The 18,302-nt window shown below is 36.0% G+C and overlaps 2 non-coding genes across 2 annotated transcripts; both read right to left on the bottom strand.

The window, feature by feature from the left end:
• Window positions 1-10,443: 10,443 nt before the first annotated feature.
• Window positions 10,444-10,741, bottom strand: LOC149793831 (signal recognition particle RNA). Its single transcript, XR_016423093.1, has one exon.
• A 6,800-nt stretch (window positions 10,742-17,541) lies between these two features.
• On the bottom strand, window positions 17,542-17,839 carry LOC149793830 (signal recognition particle RNA). The gene has a single exon (XR_016423092.1).
• Window positions 17,840-18,302: the final 463 nt, after the last annotated feature.

Raw genomic sequence — 18,302 nt, 5'->3', positions numbered from 1 at the left:
AATTGAAAAGTATATTACATGAGAGGTATTTCTCACATTGTAGTAGGGATTTATACTGAGCACAGTAATAACATTCTGAGGAATTAGTAATACGTTCCGACCAACATTGAAATGCAGTCTCTCTAATCATTTGTGTGAACTCCAAAACAACTTCTTTTCCATAACCAACATCGTATGTCATCCGCACATATCCAGGGCCATATTGATAGAGCAAATCTTTAATCTTCTTAGCCATTGTGACTCTATGCAACATCGTCTAACGTTTAGAACATGACATAACATTGATATGGATATATCATCCGATAATCGCACGTGTGTATGTGTGTGTATGTTTGTGTGTGTGTGTGTTTGTGTGGGGGGAGTGTGGGTGTGTGTGGGGGGTGTGAGTGGGTGTATTTGTGTGCTCTGCAATTGAAATTTGCTCTGACTGACAATTTGAATATTTGTTTCCGATATTCTACAGCATCAATAATAATAATAATAATAGCATTCTTACTTGTAACATACGGCGAATACATTTCTTTGTTATGTATTTGCTTCTGCATTCGTTCTCCTATTTGGTGTTCAAATATATGAAATCCAAAGTACATTTGATAGATGAATATAAAAAGGGTACATAAAGATTTTAAAAAGAAATATAATTTGGTGTGCTTCTCCGCAACTTCATAACGAGCCAGTCAGAAGTCGTACAGAGCCAGCCATGTGTCGAACCCAAAAAGATCGTAGTCACCTGAAGTTGTACACATGCTCACAAAAGTCGTACAGTGCCCCTTAATGTCTCAAAGAGCTACCCATACATTTTACCTTCGATGTCTTCCAAAGCATATAGAAGCCGCCCGTGGCTGATATTAAGAATCTCAGCATGGACGGGTCTGGTTACTTGTTGGAGATTACAGGTTTGATCGTTGCCTATTACCAAGCAGAAATATTGGTTGGTTTACAACGGCATTTTAACCACATTATCGGTTATGCCATACCGAGGAAATGGCAGCAAAGGAAAACAATGGCAAAGCAAGGCAACCAACCATGGACCTCCTTGAAATGAAGACTGTCAATCGAAAAATTTATGGTTATAGTCGGTTTATCCTTTCATTTTTCCTTACTGTATCTTTTTGTATTTTCACTGTATGTATCACTCGTATTCCTATCAGCATCGCCAGCGAGCCCATACCCCTGCCATTTTGTGATACACGTTCGAATGCAAAACTTCAAAACCAAGAGATAAGTTAATTTTCAAATACGTCAAAATCGGTACAAATTATGCTCTAAATCTGCTACATTGTTCTGTTGTTATTTAAATAGTTTCTTCTGCGCATCATCAGTTTCATATGTGAAAATTACAGAAATTATGTTCGGATACTAGGAACACAGAAAATTTCGCAACGGTAATTTGCCAGGTGTTTAGCGTGCTATTAGACACTCGTGCACATTGACACTTTATGCTAATTTATGATAGATTTGCCATTAAAACTGACAATTTCCGTGGCTTTTCTTTATATTTTTCATTTGGCGTCTCCTTGGCACCATAGCATCTATCCAATGCTTTAAACACAACGAACAAGGTCAATGTCGTCTTTTCATCAAGTTTATCTCGATACTTACATATCAGAGAAAGCTTCAAGTCCCAATTTAAAAGTCGTAAAATGTCAACTCTACTGTGTATCTAAAATAATATAATATTTATTTAATCATTTATTGACTTTTGAATGAGTATAATAAATACAATACAACACATCTTGAATAGAGAAGAAATCTTATCAAACTATGCTACATTGGACCCTAAAATGCAGAATACATGCTGTATAGTATCGTTCACGCGTGGACATGTATAAATTTGTCAATACTGCCATGTCAAATGTTATATGTTCCGGTGGGACATGCATAATGTTTACGCCGTAATTACATCATCGTAATGGGATCACTTTGTAGGACTATTTCATTTTATTTACGATCTTCTTGTGTTTGATTTTCACGTACAATATTCAACAATGGATGAAAAACATGCACAAATACAGGTGAGCAGAAAGACTGGTCGGATGTTGGGAGGTCATCAGACAAAGAAGCTGATAGTCTGACCAACTGGCCTGTATGTGGATGGATATTTCTATAAACAGACCAACTGGCCTATAGGTGGGTGGATACTTGTATAGCTAGACAGGCAGACCTACTGGCCATTAGGTGGGTGAATATATGTATAGACAGATAGGCAGACCAGCTGAGAAATTTAAAGTTCTAGAACTTTTAATATCATGGTGTTTGCATAGCTTCACTATGGGAACGGAATTAGTACCGTAAGGCCTGCATGAGGCCCCAATATCAAACAAGTGGATCTTAACTATGTTAATCGATAAAGGGAAACAACGTGCCAGAACATAAAAAAAATAACTCTACCAGTAAAATTACACTAATTGTAAGAGTTGTTTCCCATGTCACATTTTCCGTATCAGTTTCGAACTTGTATTCACATTCGGTAGAATTTAAAATCTATATTAGACTTTTATTAATGAAGAAAAACTAATATTATAGTATCACCTTTCTACACACGATCAACCTTCAGACATAAGATGATTCAAAATATTAAAGATTAGCCATTAAAAGAATCATGACAAAGAAACAGAGACAGAGACAGAGAGGGGGAAAGGAATCAATACAGTAGAGTAGGTAGGACGAATGAGGGTGTGCCTGTTCCAAACATTAATTTGTGGCAGGAGTTCGTGCGCGATGACATATATCGTTACTCACGATGGTCACACTCAAAATTCAAAATTAGAAATGACAATTTTGGTCGGTTTTGTTTACTATATATTTATTAGGCGACTCCTGGGTACCATATCGTTTGCCAAATGCATACCAAATGCAACGGCGATTTAGATCCTTAAAATTATACTCTGGAAACTTTCAAAATGCAGGTGCTACAGGGATTCCATTCCAAAACTTCCCTTGCCTACATGTTCATCCCACTCCCCTCCCCCACGCCCGCACGGTCTTCCTGGATGCGCACCTGCTTGTGACCAATAATGCATGCCAAAGTAACTCGAATCAAACACACAACTTAAGTATAGTCACTGACGCATACAATACAGGCCACACTTGCCTACAATCACAATGGAGTAATGCTGCTCTGTGCATGAGTGTCTGTCTGTCTGTCTGTCTGTCTGTGTATATGTTCCCGCTTTCCAACAAAGTTTGATTTCCTAAACGAAAGTGTCTATCTGTGACGGATCACAAGTAAATCACAATTTCTATACGGTCTTAGTCAAATGACCATATAGAAATCAATAAGAAACTTAGAGTATGCAACGTATCCATAGATTTGCAATATAAAACAATGGATGTTTTGCTCACAGACGAAGACTCGTAGGCGGGCCCAATCAGGGTGGGAGGGCAAAGAAGACGATATGGCCCGGGTCTCAACCCCTAAGGATCCTCGCATTTTATATATAATAGTATAATATTAAATATACTTCAATGTGTACTTAGTTGTCTTTTAATTCTGTATATAGTAAATTATATGGGCTTATTTGTACATTCGAATCATTTACAAACTGCAATATTAACAGGGCCTTGGGACCTCACAATTTTAACGTGTCCCGAGCCTCTCACAACCTCTGAAGGGGCTGCTGATAGGTGCTGATTTCACACTTCGTAAACGTAACGTTACGAAAACATACATTCTTTATAAATCTGTGACTTTGTGAATAAGCTTTCTTTGCACTTGGCATGCATCCATACACAAAAGATATACAAGATGCAGCGAGAAGTACTAGAGAAACTGAACAAAACACATATCTTAACCAATATGTGATGGTGGTACAAAAGAACTGACTAGAGTATCATTCTGTTATGCAAATCTCACGGAAATAAGATCATCTGTGTTGTTTTCAATTAACTCCATCAATTTTTCTGGTATATATCATTACAATAGTAAATGTATTATTTTTCTCCTATTTGATAAACACTGTACATGGGTAGTCATGGGTCAAGGTACCATCCCACAAACTACCTACGGCAACAGAAAATTTGATACAGTGACATATTCAAATAAATTGAACTATGTTTGGATTACTAATATCAATTTCATGTCCTTTTTAACAAAATAACAACAGCAAAAAAAACATCCTAGAAAGGCAAATTTCCATTGGAGAGAAATGATGAGAGAGAGAAAGGGGGCGGGGTTGTCGTGTAATACATTCAATATATATACTTGTCCAAATAAAGGGAATAACTTTTAAAATAGGTTTTCTCTTATTTTTGTCAAGTGCATTACTCCCTCAAAGATATCCGCCAAAACTGAATATATTCCCTCATATAGCTGATATAATAATACATTATGTTCTGCACAGTAAAGCTTGCAGTGTTTCATAACAAAAATAATTCATCAATAATACCTTCATGAATGTCCCAGCTGTTACTGAATTTCACCAAATCAGTTTCTGTAGAATGTATGCATAATGCGCCCTCAGATCTGGTTCCATGCAGTTTGTCAGGAGTGATCAATAGAACAAACAACATAGATATTGATCTGCCAGCGCATTATATGATGGAACATCAGGATCTGTTACTTGCACTTAGACTCATCTTATAAGAAAGAACATACGTACGTATTTCAGAAATGGCAATCGCCAGTATCATTTCATTATCTTCATAATGATTTTCATAACTAGAGTCTCTATTTCCTTGACCTGCGAGGGTACAAATTATACATAGAATCAAATTTTAAAAAGAATAAGAAAAATATTAAAAACATAAAACTTTTAAGAACATATGCAGACTGTAATTTTAATATTCATCATGAAATATTGTACTCTGAAAGATTCACAAATGTTTTCCTGTTAAAATTTATTAATTAATTACATCATATATTTCATTTGGAAATTAATTTCATAATACCAACTATTCAATGGAATAATAATTAATAATAATAATGATAATGACAATTATTATTATTATTATTATTATTATTATTGGTAGAACACATACCGACTCTTTAAGATGTAGCTAGCGGTTACAAGGTTTTAGAGAAAAACCGAATAGCTTAGAAGAGAAAAGAATCGTGAAAATAAAAATTATGTATGATTATAATGTATCTTTTCGTACAGTTAATTCTAAAAATAAAAGACAATATCATTAACTGGGTTATAATCAGAACGAGTATGTAAAAGAAAGTAAAAGAAATTACCTCAATGGCTATAGATGGAAAGAAAATGAATAATTTTATAGCAAAATAAATAAAATGAAAAAGAATCGTGTCCGACTATATTGGACGGGCTACCCAACGATGCCTATTCACAGGCGCGATCCCACTACTGCTCGACACGGGGACTTTTGCCTGCTGTGTTGTGAACTCCAAAACAACTTCTTTTCCATAACCAACATCGTATGTCATCCGCACATATCCAGGGCCATATTGATAGAGCAAATCTTTAATCTTCTTAGCCATTGTGACTCTATGCAACATCGTCTAACGTTTAGAACATGACATAACATTGATATGGATATATCATCCGATAATCGCACGTGTGTATGTGTGTGTATGTTTGTGTGTGTGTGTGTTTGTGTGGGGGGAGTGTGGGTGTGTGTGGGGGGTGTGAGTGGGTGTATTTGTGTGCTCTGCAATTGAAATTTGCTCTGACTGACAATTTGAATATTTGTTTCCGATATTCTACAGCATCAATAATAATAATAATAATAGCATTCTTACTTGTAACATACGGCGAATACATTTCTTTGTTATGTATTTGCTTCTGCATTCGTTCTCCTATTTGGTGTTCAAATATATGAAATCCAAAGTACATTTGATAGATGAATATAAAAAGGGTACATAAAGATTTTAAAAAGAAATATAATTTGGTGTGCTTCTCCGCAACTTCATAACGAGCCAGTCAGAAGTCGTACAGAGCCAGCCATGTGTCGAACCCAAAAAGATCGTAGTCACCTGAAGTTGTACACATGCTCACAAAAGTCGTACAGTGCCCCTTAATGTCTCAAAGAGCTACCCATACATTTTACCTTCGATGTCTTCCAAAGCATATAGAAGCCGCCCGTGGCTGATATTAAGAATCTCAGCATGGACGGGTCTGGTTACTTGTTGGAGATTACAGGTTTGATCGTTGCCTATTACCAAGCAGAAATATTGGTTGGTTTACAACGGCATTTTAACCACATTATCGGTTATGCCATACCGAGGAAATGGCAGCAAAGGAAAACAATGGCAAAGCAAGGCAACCAACCATGGACCTCCTTGAAATGAAGACTGTCAATCGAAAAATTTATGGTTATAGTCGGTTTATCCTTTCATTTTTCCTTACTGTATCTTTTTGTATTTTCACTGTATGTATCACTCGTATTCCTATCAGCATCGCCAGCGAGCCCATACCCCTGCCATTTTGTGATACACGTTCGAATGCAAAACTTCAAAACCAAGAGATAAGTTAATTTTCAAATACGTCAAAATCGGTACAAATTATGCTCTAAATCTGCTACATTGTTCTGTTGTTATTTAAATAGTTTCTTCTGCGCATCATCAGTTTCATATGTGAAAATTACAGAAATTATGTTCGGATACTAGGAACACAGAAAATTTCGCAACGGTAATTTGCCAGGTGTTTAGCGTGCTATTAGACACTCGTGCACATTGACACTTTATGCTAATTTATGATAGATTTGCCATTAAAACTGACAATTTCCGTGGCTTTTCTTTATATTTTTCATTTGGCGTCTCCTTGGCACCATAGCATCTATCCAATGCTTTAAACACAACGAACAAGGTCAATGTCGTCTTTTCATCAAGTTTATCTCGATACTTACATATCAGAGAAAGCTTCAAGTCCCAATTTAAAAGTCGTAAAATGTCAACTCTACTGTGTATCTAAAATAATATAATATTTATTTAATCATTTATTGACTTTTGAATGAGTATAATAAATACAATACAACACATCTTGAATAGAGAAGAAATCTTATCAAACTATGCTACATTGGACCCTAAAATGCAGAATACATGCTGTATAGTATCGTTCACGCGTGGACATGTATAAATTTGTCAATACTGCCATGTCAAATGTTATATGTTCCGGTGGGACATGCATAATGTTTACGCCGTAATTACATCATCGTAATGGGATCACTTTGTAGGACTATTTCATTTTATTTACGATCTTCTTGTGTTTGATTTTCACGTACAATATTCAACAATGGATGAAAAACATGCACAAATACAGGTGAGCAGAAAGACTGGTCGGATGTTGGGAGGTCATCAGACAAAGAAGCTGATAGTCTGACCAACTGGCCTGTATGTGGATGGATATTTCTATAAACAGACCAACTGGCCTATAGGTGGGTGGATACTTGTATAGCTAGACAGGCAGACCTACTGGCCATTAGGTGGGTGAATATATGTATAGACAGATAGGCAGACCAGCTGAGAAATTTAAAGTTCTAGAACTTTTAATATCATGGTGTTTGCATAGCTTCACTATGGGAACGGAATTAGTACCGTAAGGCCTGCATGAGGCCCCAATATCAAACAAGTGGATCTTAACTATGTTAATCGATAAAGGGAAACAACGTGCCAGAACATAAAAAAAATAACTCTACCAGTAAAATTACACTAATTGTAAGAGTTGTTTCCCATGTCACATTTTCCGTATCAGTTTCGAACTTGTATTCACATTCGGTAGAATTTAAAATCTATATTAGACTTTTATTAATGAAGAAAAACTAATATTATAGTATCACCTTTCTACACACGATCAACCTTCAGACATAAGATGATTCAAAATATTAAAGATTAGCCATTAAAAGAATCATGACAAAGAAACAGAGACAGAGACAGAGAGGGGGAAAGGAATCAATACAGTAGAGTAGGTAGGACGAATGAGGGTGTGCCTGTTCCAAATATTAATTTGTGGCAGGAGTTCGTGCGCGATGACATATATCGTTACTCACGATGGTCACACTCAAAATTCAAAATTAGAAATGACAATTTTGGTCGGTTTTGTTTACTATATATTTATTAGGCGACTCCTGGGTACCATATCGTTTGCCAAATGCATACCAAATGCAACGGCGATTTAGATCCTTAAAATTATACTCTGGAAACTTTCAAAATGCAGGTGCTACAGGGATTCCATTCCAAAACTTCCCTTGCCTACATGTTCATCCCACTCCCCTCCCCCACGCCCGCACGGTCTTCCTGGATGCGCACCTGCTTGTGACCAATAATGCATGCCAAAGTAACTCGAATCAAACACACAACTTAAGCATAGTCACTGACGCATACAATACAGGCCACACTTGCCTACAATCACAATGGAGTAATGCTGCTCTGTGCATGAGTGTCTGTCTGTCTGTCTGTCTGTCTGTGTATATGTTCCCGCTTTCCAACAAAGTTTGATTTCCTAAACGAAAGTGTCTATCTGTGACGGATCACAAGTAAATCACAATTTCTATACGGTCTTAGTCAAATGACCATATAGAAATCAATAAGAAACTTAGAGTATGCAACGTATCCATAGATTTGCAATATAAAACAATGGATGTTTTGCTCACAGACGAAGACTCGTAGGCGGGCCCAATCAGGGTGGGAGGGCAAAGAAGACGATATGGCCCGGGTCTCAACCCCTAAGGATCCTCGCATTTTATATATAATAGTATAATATTAAATATACTTCAATGTGTACTTAGTTGTCTTTTAATTCTGTATATAGTAAATTATATGGGCTTATTTGTACATTCGAATCATTTACAAACTGCAATATTAACAGGGCCTTGGGACCTCACAATTTTAACGTGTCCCGAGCCTCTCACAACCTCTGAAGGGGCTGCTGATAGGTGCTGATTTCACACTTCGTAAACGTAACGTTACGAAAACATACATTCTTTATAAATCTGTGACTTTGTGAATAAGCTTTCTTTGCACTTGGCATGCATCCATACACAAAAGATATACAAGATGCAGCGAGAAGTACTAGAGAAACTGAACAAAACACATATCTTAACCAATATGTGATGGTGGTACAAAAGAACTGACTAGAGTATCATTCTGTTATGCAAATCTCACGGAAATAAGATCATCTGTGTTGTTTTCAATTAACTCCATCAATTTTTCTGGTATATATCATTACAATAGTAAATGTATTATTTTTCTCCTATTTGATAAACACTGTACATGGGTAGTCATGGGTCAAGGTACCATCCCACAAACTACCTACGGCAACAGAAAATTTGATACAGTGACATATTCAAATAAATTGAACTATGTTTGGATTACTAATATCAATTTCATGTCCTTTTTAACAAAATAACAACAGCAAAAAAAACATCCTAGAAAGGCAAATTTCCATTGGAGAGAAATGATGAGAGAGAGAAAGGGGGCGGGGTTGTCGTGTAATACATTCAATATATATACTTGTCCAAATAAAGGGAATAACTTTTAAAATAGGTTTTCTCTTATTTTTGTCAAGTGCATTACTCCCTCAAAGATATCCGCCAAAACTGAATATATTCCCTCATATAGCTGATATAATAATACATTATGTTCTGCACAGTAAAGCTTGCAGTGTTTCATAACAAAAATAATTCATCAATAATACCTTCATGAATGTCCCAGCTGTTACTGAATTTCACCAAATCAGTTTCTGTAGAATGTATGCATAATGCGCCCTCAGATCTGGTTCCATGCAGTTTGTCAGGAGTGATCAATAGAACAAACAACATAGATATTGATCTGCCAGCGCATTATATGATGGAACATCAGGATCTGTTACTTGCACTTAGACTCATCTTATAAGAAAGAACATACGTACGTATTTCAGAAATGGCAATCGCCAGTATCATTTCATTATCTTCATAATGATTTTCATAACTAGAGTCTCTATTTCCTTGACCTGCGAGGGTACAAATTATACATAGAATCAAATTTTAAAAAGAATAAGAAAAATATTAAAAACATAAAACTTTTAAGAACATATGCAGACTGTAATTTTAATATTCATCATGAAATATTGTACTCTGAAAGATTCACAAATGTTTTCCTGTTAAAATTTATTAATTAATTACATCATATATTTCATTTGGAAATTAATTTCATAATACCAACTATTCAATGGAATAATAATTAATAATAATAATGATAATGACAATTATTATTATTATTATTATTATTATTATTGGTAGAACACATACCGACTCTTTAAGATGTAGCTAGCGGTTACAAGGTTTTAGAGAAAAACCGAATAGCTTAGAAGAGAAAAGAATCGTGAAAATAAAAATTATGTATGATTATAATGTATCTTTTCGTACAGTTAATTCTAAAAATAAAAGACAATATCATTAACTGGGTTATAATCAGAACGAGTATGTAAAAGAAAGTAAAAGAAATTACCTCAATGGCTATAGATGGAAAGAAAATGAATAATTTTATAGCAAAATAAATAAAATGAAAAAGAATCGTGTCCGACTATATTGGACGGGCTACCCAACGATGCCTATTCACAGGCGCGATCCCACTACTGCTCGACACGGGGACTTTTGCCTGCTGTGTTTCCACCCTGGGCCAGTACGTCCCTCCTTAGACAACCTGGACCCCCTAGGCTCCCCCGAGGGACCCATATTGATGCCGAGCTTAGCGCGGACACCCGATCGACATAGAGCACCGAGGAGCAGAGCCCCCGCCCTCAAACCGTCCAACGACCCCGGCCTCCAAGTAGCTGGATTACAGGAGCACGCCACAACTCCCAGCCGAAAACAATTTGCAACCTTAGCATATATAACTCTAAAATGTAGTGGAATCTGGATGATACACTTTTATGAAACTGATACAAAATTCAAGCTTTAGAAGAAACTCTCAAAATTTACAACAAATATCGAAATGTCCTGGAAAATTATACTGTCTTATTTGACAAGGCGGAAGTACGCGTCACTCGTTGACGAAGGGAGCGCACTCATAATGTTCCATTAAGGGAGGCAACTTGTCGTCAAACAAAAACCACTATCTGTTCTCAGATTTGCTACTCTTGTCACAGGTCGTACCCAATCACCTTCATTTATGAATAATAAGATGTGGCCAAATACTAGAAGTATTACACGAGTTACCGATTGAATTTGTTGACATTATTATGCTGACAGGACAAATTTACACACATAGGATGTTATATCATTGCAATCTGTCAGTGAGGCAGCGCATCGACCAATTTGTCCAGATTTGCACCTATTGAACGGTTCTAAACAATCATTAATTTTCAATATTAAAATCTCCGAATTCTCTCTCTCTCTCTCTCTCTCTCTCTCTCTCTCTCTCTCTCTCTCTTTGACAGTGCTACGATATATATTTCGGATATTTAATTATTAAAAAATTCTACAGAAATGAAAGGGAAAATATTAATTTTGATTTTGCATATAAAATTACGGGTTTCATATATCACTTTTCAATGTGTATGCAATATTCTTTAATAGCATTTGATATGTATGTACCTTCTTGTCCTTCAAAACTGCATAAATACTAATTATTATTTACACAGGATAAACACTGTTATGTATTCACAGATTTCAAGTTTTATTTCCTCATTTTAATACTTGGAAACTTAAACTAGAGCTTAAACTAAGCTGAAAAAGAGAGATATTTTCACTGGTATTATCTTTGCCATTTTGATCAAATCTAGAAGAAAATGTAGAAAGCCAAAATCCTAGTATTTGCCTATTCGATAGGTTCAATTTGCCTGCAACAGTTTACTGTTGGAAAGGAATTTATAAGTTATGCTTTTCCTATTTTCATTTGAAACTCAACAGTATCAAATCAAATCACTTTATTTCAAAAATATAGGCCCCCGGCCCGTAATACAAAATTATGTTTTATATACACAACTGGAACGCCGCATTTTCTTTAATGCATGTGGAAATATAAATTCTTGATTTATTTCTACACTTATTACTACACTTAGGTCGGAATAGTAATATATTCACATCATTTATTCGGATGGACATAAAGAGCCCTCTCTCCTAGCAAATGATCTGTACCGGTAATCTGATAAATTATACAGCGTCACTACATCAATCTTAACCAAAAGCCACACAAATTTTGTAACGCTTGGTTATACATAATATACATTTTTTAGAGATCGTCTTCTAATAATATCATATTCTGGGCAAACGCAAACAAATTGAAATTCATCACTTATTAAATAAATATTTCTTCTAATGCACAGTTCACAAAATCTCAATGCACTATCAATTTGTATTTCCTTCTTCCTGTTCCAATCATTCGTTTATGCCTGGAACATCTTAGTTGCAATAAACGTTTTCTTAAATTGAAAAGTATATTACATGAGAGGTATTTCTCACATTGTAGTAGGGATTTATACTGAGCACAGTAATAACATTCTGAGGAATTAGTAATACGTTCCGACCAACATTGAAATGCAGTCTCTCTAATCATTTGTGTGAACTCCAAAACAACTTCTTTTCCATAACCAACATCGTATGTCATCCGCACATATCCAGGGCCATATTGATAGAGCAAATCTTTAATCTTCTTAGCCATTGTGACTCTATGCAACATCGTCTAACGTTTAGAACATGACATAACATTGATATGGATATATCATCCGATAATCGCACGTGTGTATGTGTGTGTATGTTTGTGTGTGTGTGTGTTTGTGTGGGGGGAGTGTGGGTGTGTGTGGGGGGTGTGAGTGGGTGTATTTGTGTGCTCTGCAATTGAAATTTGCTCTGACTGACAATTTGAATATTTGTTTCCGATATTCTACAGCATCAATAATAATAATAATAATAGCATTCTTACTTGTAACATACGGCGAATACATTTCTTTGTTATGTATTTGCTTCTGCATTCGTTCTCCTATTTGGTGTTCAAATATATGAAATCCAAAGTACATTTGATAGATGAATATAAAAAGGGTACATAAAGATTTTAAAAAGAAATATAATTTGGTGTGCTTCTCCGCAACTTCATAACGAGCCAGTCAGAAGTCGTACAGAGCCAGCCATGTGTCGAACCCAAAAAGATCGTAGTCACCTGAAGTTGTACACATGCTCACAAAAGTCGTACAGTGCCCCTTAATGTCTCAAAGAGCTACCCATACATTTTACCTTCGATGTCTTCCAAAGCATATAGAAGCCGCCCGTGGCTGATATTAAGAATCTCAGCATGGACGGGTCTGGTTACTTGTTGGAGATTACAGGTTTGATCGTTGCCTATTACCAAGCAGAAATATTGGTTGGTTTACAACGGCATTTTAACCACATTATCGGTTATGCCATACCGAGGAAATGGCAGCAAAGGAAAACAATGGCAAAGCAAGGCAACCAACCATGGACCTCCTTGAAATGAAGACTGTCAATCGAAAAATTTATGGTTATAGTCGGTTTATCCTTTCATTTTTCCTTACTGTATCTTTTTGTATTTTCACTGTATGTATCACTCGTATTCCTATCAGCATCGCCAGCGAGCCCATACCCCTGCCATTTTGTGATACACGTTCGAATGCAAAACTTCAAAACCAAGAGATAAGTTAATTTTCAAATACGTCAAAATCGGTACAAATTATGCTCTAAATCTGCTACATTGTTCTGTTGTTATTTAAATAGTTTCTTCTGCGCATCATCAGTTTCATATGTGAAAATTACAGAAATTATGTTCGGATACTAGGAACACAGAAAATTTCGCAACGGTAATTTGCCAGGTGTTTAGCGTGCTATTAGACACTCGTGCACATTGACACTTTATGCTAATTTATGATAGATTTGCCATTAAAACTGACAATTTCCGTGGCTTTTCTTTATATTTTTCATTTGGCGTCTCCTTGGCACCATAGCATCTATCCAATGCTTTAAACACAACGAACAAGGTCAATGTCGTCTTTTCATCAAGTTTATCTCGATACTTACATATCAGAGAAAGCTTCAAGTCCCAATTTAAAAGTCGTAAAATGTCAACTCTACTGTGTATCTAAAATAATATAATATTTATTTAATCATTTATTGACTTTTGAATGAGTATAATAAATACAATACAACACATCTTGAATAGAGAAGAAATCTTATCAAACTATGCTACATTGGACCCTAAAATGCAGAATACATGCTGTATAGTATCGTTCACGCGTGGACATGTATAAATTTGTCAATACTGCCATGTCAAATGTTATATGTTCCGGTGGGACATACATAATGTTTACGCCGTAATTACATCATCGTAATGGGATCACTTTGTAGGACTATTTCATTTTATTTACGATCTTCTTGTGTTTGATTTTCACGTACAATATTCAACAATGGATGAAAAACATGCACAAATACAGGTGAGCAGAAAGACTGGTCGGATGTTGGGAGGTCATCAGACAAAGAAGCTGATAGTCTGACCAACTGGCCTGTATGTGGATGGATATTTCTATAAACAGACCAACTGGCCTATAGGTGGGTGGATACTTGTATAGCTAGACAGGCAGACCTACTGGCCATTAGGTGGGTGAATATATGTATAGACAGATAGGCAGACCAGCTGAGAAATTTAAAGTTCTAGAACTTTTAATATCATGGTGTTTGCATAGCTTCACTATGGGAACGGAATTAGTACCGTAAGGCCTGCATGAGGCCCCAATATCAAACAAGTGGATCTTAACTATGTTAATCGATAAAGGGAAACAACGTGCCAGAACATAAAAAAAATAACTCTACCAGTAAAATTACACTAATTGTAAGAGTTGTTTCCCATGTCACATTTTCCGTATCAGTTTCGAACTTGTATTCACATTCGGTAGAATTTAAAATCTATATTAGACTTTTATTAATGAAGAAAAACTAATATTATAGTATCACCTTTCTACACACGATCAACCTTCAGACATAAGATGATTCAAAATATTAAAGATTAGCCATTAAAAGAATCATGACAAAGAAACAGAGACAGAGACAGAGAGGGGGAAAGGAATCAATACAGTAGAGTAGGTAGGACGAATGAGGGTGTGCCTGTTCCAAATATTAATTTGTGGCAGGAGTTCGTGCGCGATGACATATATCGTTACTCACGATGGTCACACTCAAAATTCAAAATTAGAAATGACAATTTTGGTCGGTTTTGTTTACTATATATTTATTAGGCGACTCCTGGGTACCATATCGTTTGCCAAATGCATACCAAATGCAACGGCGATTTAGATCCTTAAAATTATACTCTGGAAACTTTCAAAATGCAGGTGCTACAGGGATTCCATTCCAAAACTTCCCTTGCCTACATGTTCATCCCACTCCCCTCCCCCACGCCCGCACGGTCTTCCTGGATGCGCACCTGCTTGTGACCAATAATGCATGCCAAAGTAACTCGAATCAAACACACAACTTAAGCATAGTCACTGACGCATACAATACAGGCCACACTTGCCTACAATCACAATGGAGTAATGCTGCTCTGTGCATGAGTGTCTGTCTGTCTGTCTGTCTGTCTGTGTATATGTTCCCGCTTTCCAACAAAGTTTGATTTCCTAAACGAAAGTGTCTATCTGTGACGGATCACAAGTAAATCACAATTTCTATACGGTCTTAGTCAAATGACCATATAGAAATCAATAAGAAACTTAGAGTATGCAACGTATCCATAGATTTGCAATATAAAACAATGGATGTTTTGCTCACAGACGAAGACTCGTAGGCGGGCCCAATCAGGGTGGGAGGGCAAAGAAGACGATATGGCCCGGGTCTCAACCCCTAAGGATCCTCGCATTTTATATATAATAGTATAATATTAAATATACTTCAATGTGTACTTAGTTGTCTTTTAATTCTGTATATAGTAAATTATATGGGCTTATTTGTACATTCGAATCATTTACAAACTGCAATATTAACAGGGCCTTGGGACCTCACAATTTTAACGTGTCCCGAGCCTCTCACAACCTCTGAAGGGGCTGCTGATAGGTGCTGATTTCACACTTCGTAAACGTAACGTTACGAAAACATACATTCTTTATAAATCTGTGACTTTGTGAATAAGCTTTCTTTGCACTTGGCATGCATCCATACACAAAAGATATACAAGATGCAGCGAGAAGTACTAGAGAAACTGAACAAAACACATATCTTAACCAATATGTGATGGTGGTACAAAAGAACTGACTAGAGTATCATTCTGTTATGCAAATCTCACGGAAATAAGATCATCTGTGTTGTTTTCAATTAACTCCATCAATTTTTCTGGTATATATCATTACAATAGTAAATGTATTATTTTTCTCCTATTTGATAAACACTGTACATGGGTAGTCATGGGTCAAGGTACCATCCCACAAACTACCTACGGCAACAGAAAATTTGATACAGTGACATATTCAAATAAATTGAACTATGTTTGGATTACTAATATCAATTTCATGTCCTTTTTAACAAAATAACAACAGCAAAAAAAACATCCTAGAAAGGCAAATTTCCATTGGAGAGAAATGATGAGAGAGAGAAAGGGGGCGGGGTTGTCGTGTAATACATTCAATATATATACTTGTCCAAATAAAGGGAATAACTTTTAAAATAGGTTTTCTCTTATTTTTGTCAAGTGCATTACTCCCTCAAAGATATCCGCCAAAACTGAATATATTCCCTCATATAGCTGATATAATAATACATTATGTTCTGCACAGTAAAGCTTGCAGTGTTTCATAACAAAAATAATTCATCAATAATACCTTCATGAATGTCCCAGCTGTTACTGAATTTCACCAAATCAGTTTCTGTAGAATGTATGCATAATGCGCCCTCAGATCTGGTTCCATGCAGTTTGTCAGGAGTGATCAATAGAACAAACAACATAGATATTGATCTGCCAGCGCATTATATGATGGAACATCAGGATCTGTTACTTGCACTTAGACTCATCTTATAAGAAAGAACATACGTACGTATTTCAGAAATGGCAATCGCCAGTATCATTTCATTATCTTCATAATGATTTTCATAACTAGAGTCTCTATTTCCTTGACCTGCGAGGGTACAAATTATACATAGAATCAAATTTTAAAAAGAATAAGAAAAATATTAAAAACATAAAACTTTTAAGAACATATGCAGACTGTAATTTTAATATTCATCATGAAATATTGTACTCTGAAAGATTCACAAATGTTTTCCTGTTAAAATTTATTAATTAATTACATCATATATTTCATTTGGAAATTAATTTCATAATACCAACTATTCAATGGAATAATAATTAATAATAATAATGATAATGACAATTATTATTATTATTATTATTATTATTATTGGTAGAACACATACCGACTCTTTAAGATGTAGCTAGCGGTTACAAGGTTTTAGAGAAAAACCGAATAGCTTAGAAGAGAAAAGAATCGTGAAAATAAAAATTATGTATGATTATAATGTATCTTTTCGTACAGTTAATTCTAAAAATAAAAGACAATATCATTAACTGGGTTATAATCAGAACGAGTATGTAAAAGAAAGTAAAAGAAATTACCTCAATGGCTATAGATGGAAAGAAAATGAATAATTTTATAGCAAAATAAATAAAATGAAAAAGAATCGTGTCCGACTATATTGGACGGGCTACCCAACGATGCCTATTCACAGGCGCGATCCCACTACTGCTCGACACGGGGACTTTTGCCTGCTGTGTTTCCACCCTGGGCCAGTACGTCCCTCCTTAGACAACCTGGACCCCCTAGGCTCCCCCGAGGGACCCATATTGATGCCGAGCTTAGCGCGGACACCCGATCGACATAGAGCACCGAGGAGCAGAGCCCCCGCCCTCAAACCGTCCAACGACCCCGGCCTCCAAGTAGCTGGATTACAGGAGCACGCCACAACTCCCAGCCGAAAACAATTTGCAACCTTAGCATATATAACTCTAAAATGTAGTGGAATCTGGATGATACACTTTTATGAAACTGATACAAAATTCAAGCTTTAGAAGAAACTCTCAAAATTTACAACAAATATCGAAATGTCCTGGAAAATTATACTGTCTTATTTGACAAGGCGGAAGTACGCGTCACTCGTTGACGAAGGGAGCGCACTCATAATGTTCCATTAAGGGAGGCAACTTGTCGTCAAACAAAAACCACTATCTGTTCTCAGATTTGCTACTCTTGTCACAGGTCGTACCCAATCACCTTCATTTATGAATAATAAGATGTGGCCAAATACTAGAAGTATTACACGAGTTACCGATTGAATTTGTTGACATTATTATGCTGACAGGACAAATTTACACACATAGGATGTTATATCATTGCAATCTGTCAGTGAGGCAGCGCATCGACCAATTTGTCCAGATT

The sequence above is a fragment of the Sinohyriopsis cumingii genome, chromosome 8, assembly GCF_028554795.1.
Source record: "Sinohyriopsis cumingii isolate HCF-2022 chromosome 8, ASM2855479v2, whole genome shotgun sequence".
NCBI classification, from domain to species: Eukaryota; Metazoa; Mollusca; class Bivalvia; order Unionida; family Unionidae; genus Sinohyriopsis; species Sinohyriopsis cumingii.
The sequence above is the reverse complement of the archived record's forward strand: the minus strand, read 5'-3'. Positions and strand labels throughout refer to the sequence as shown.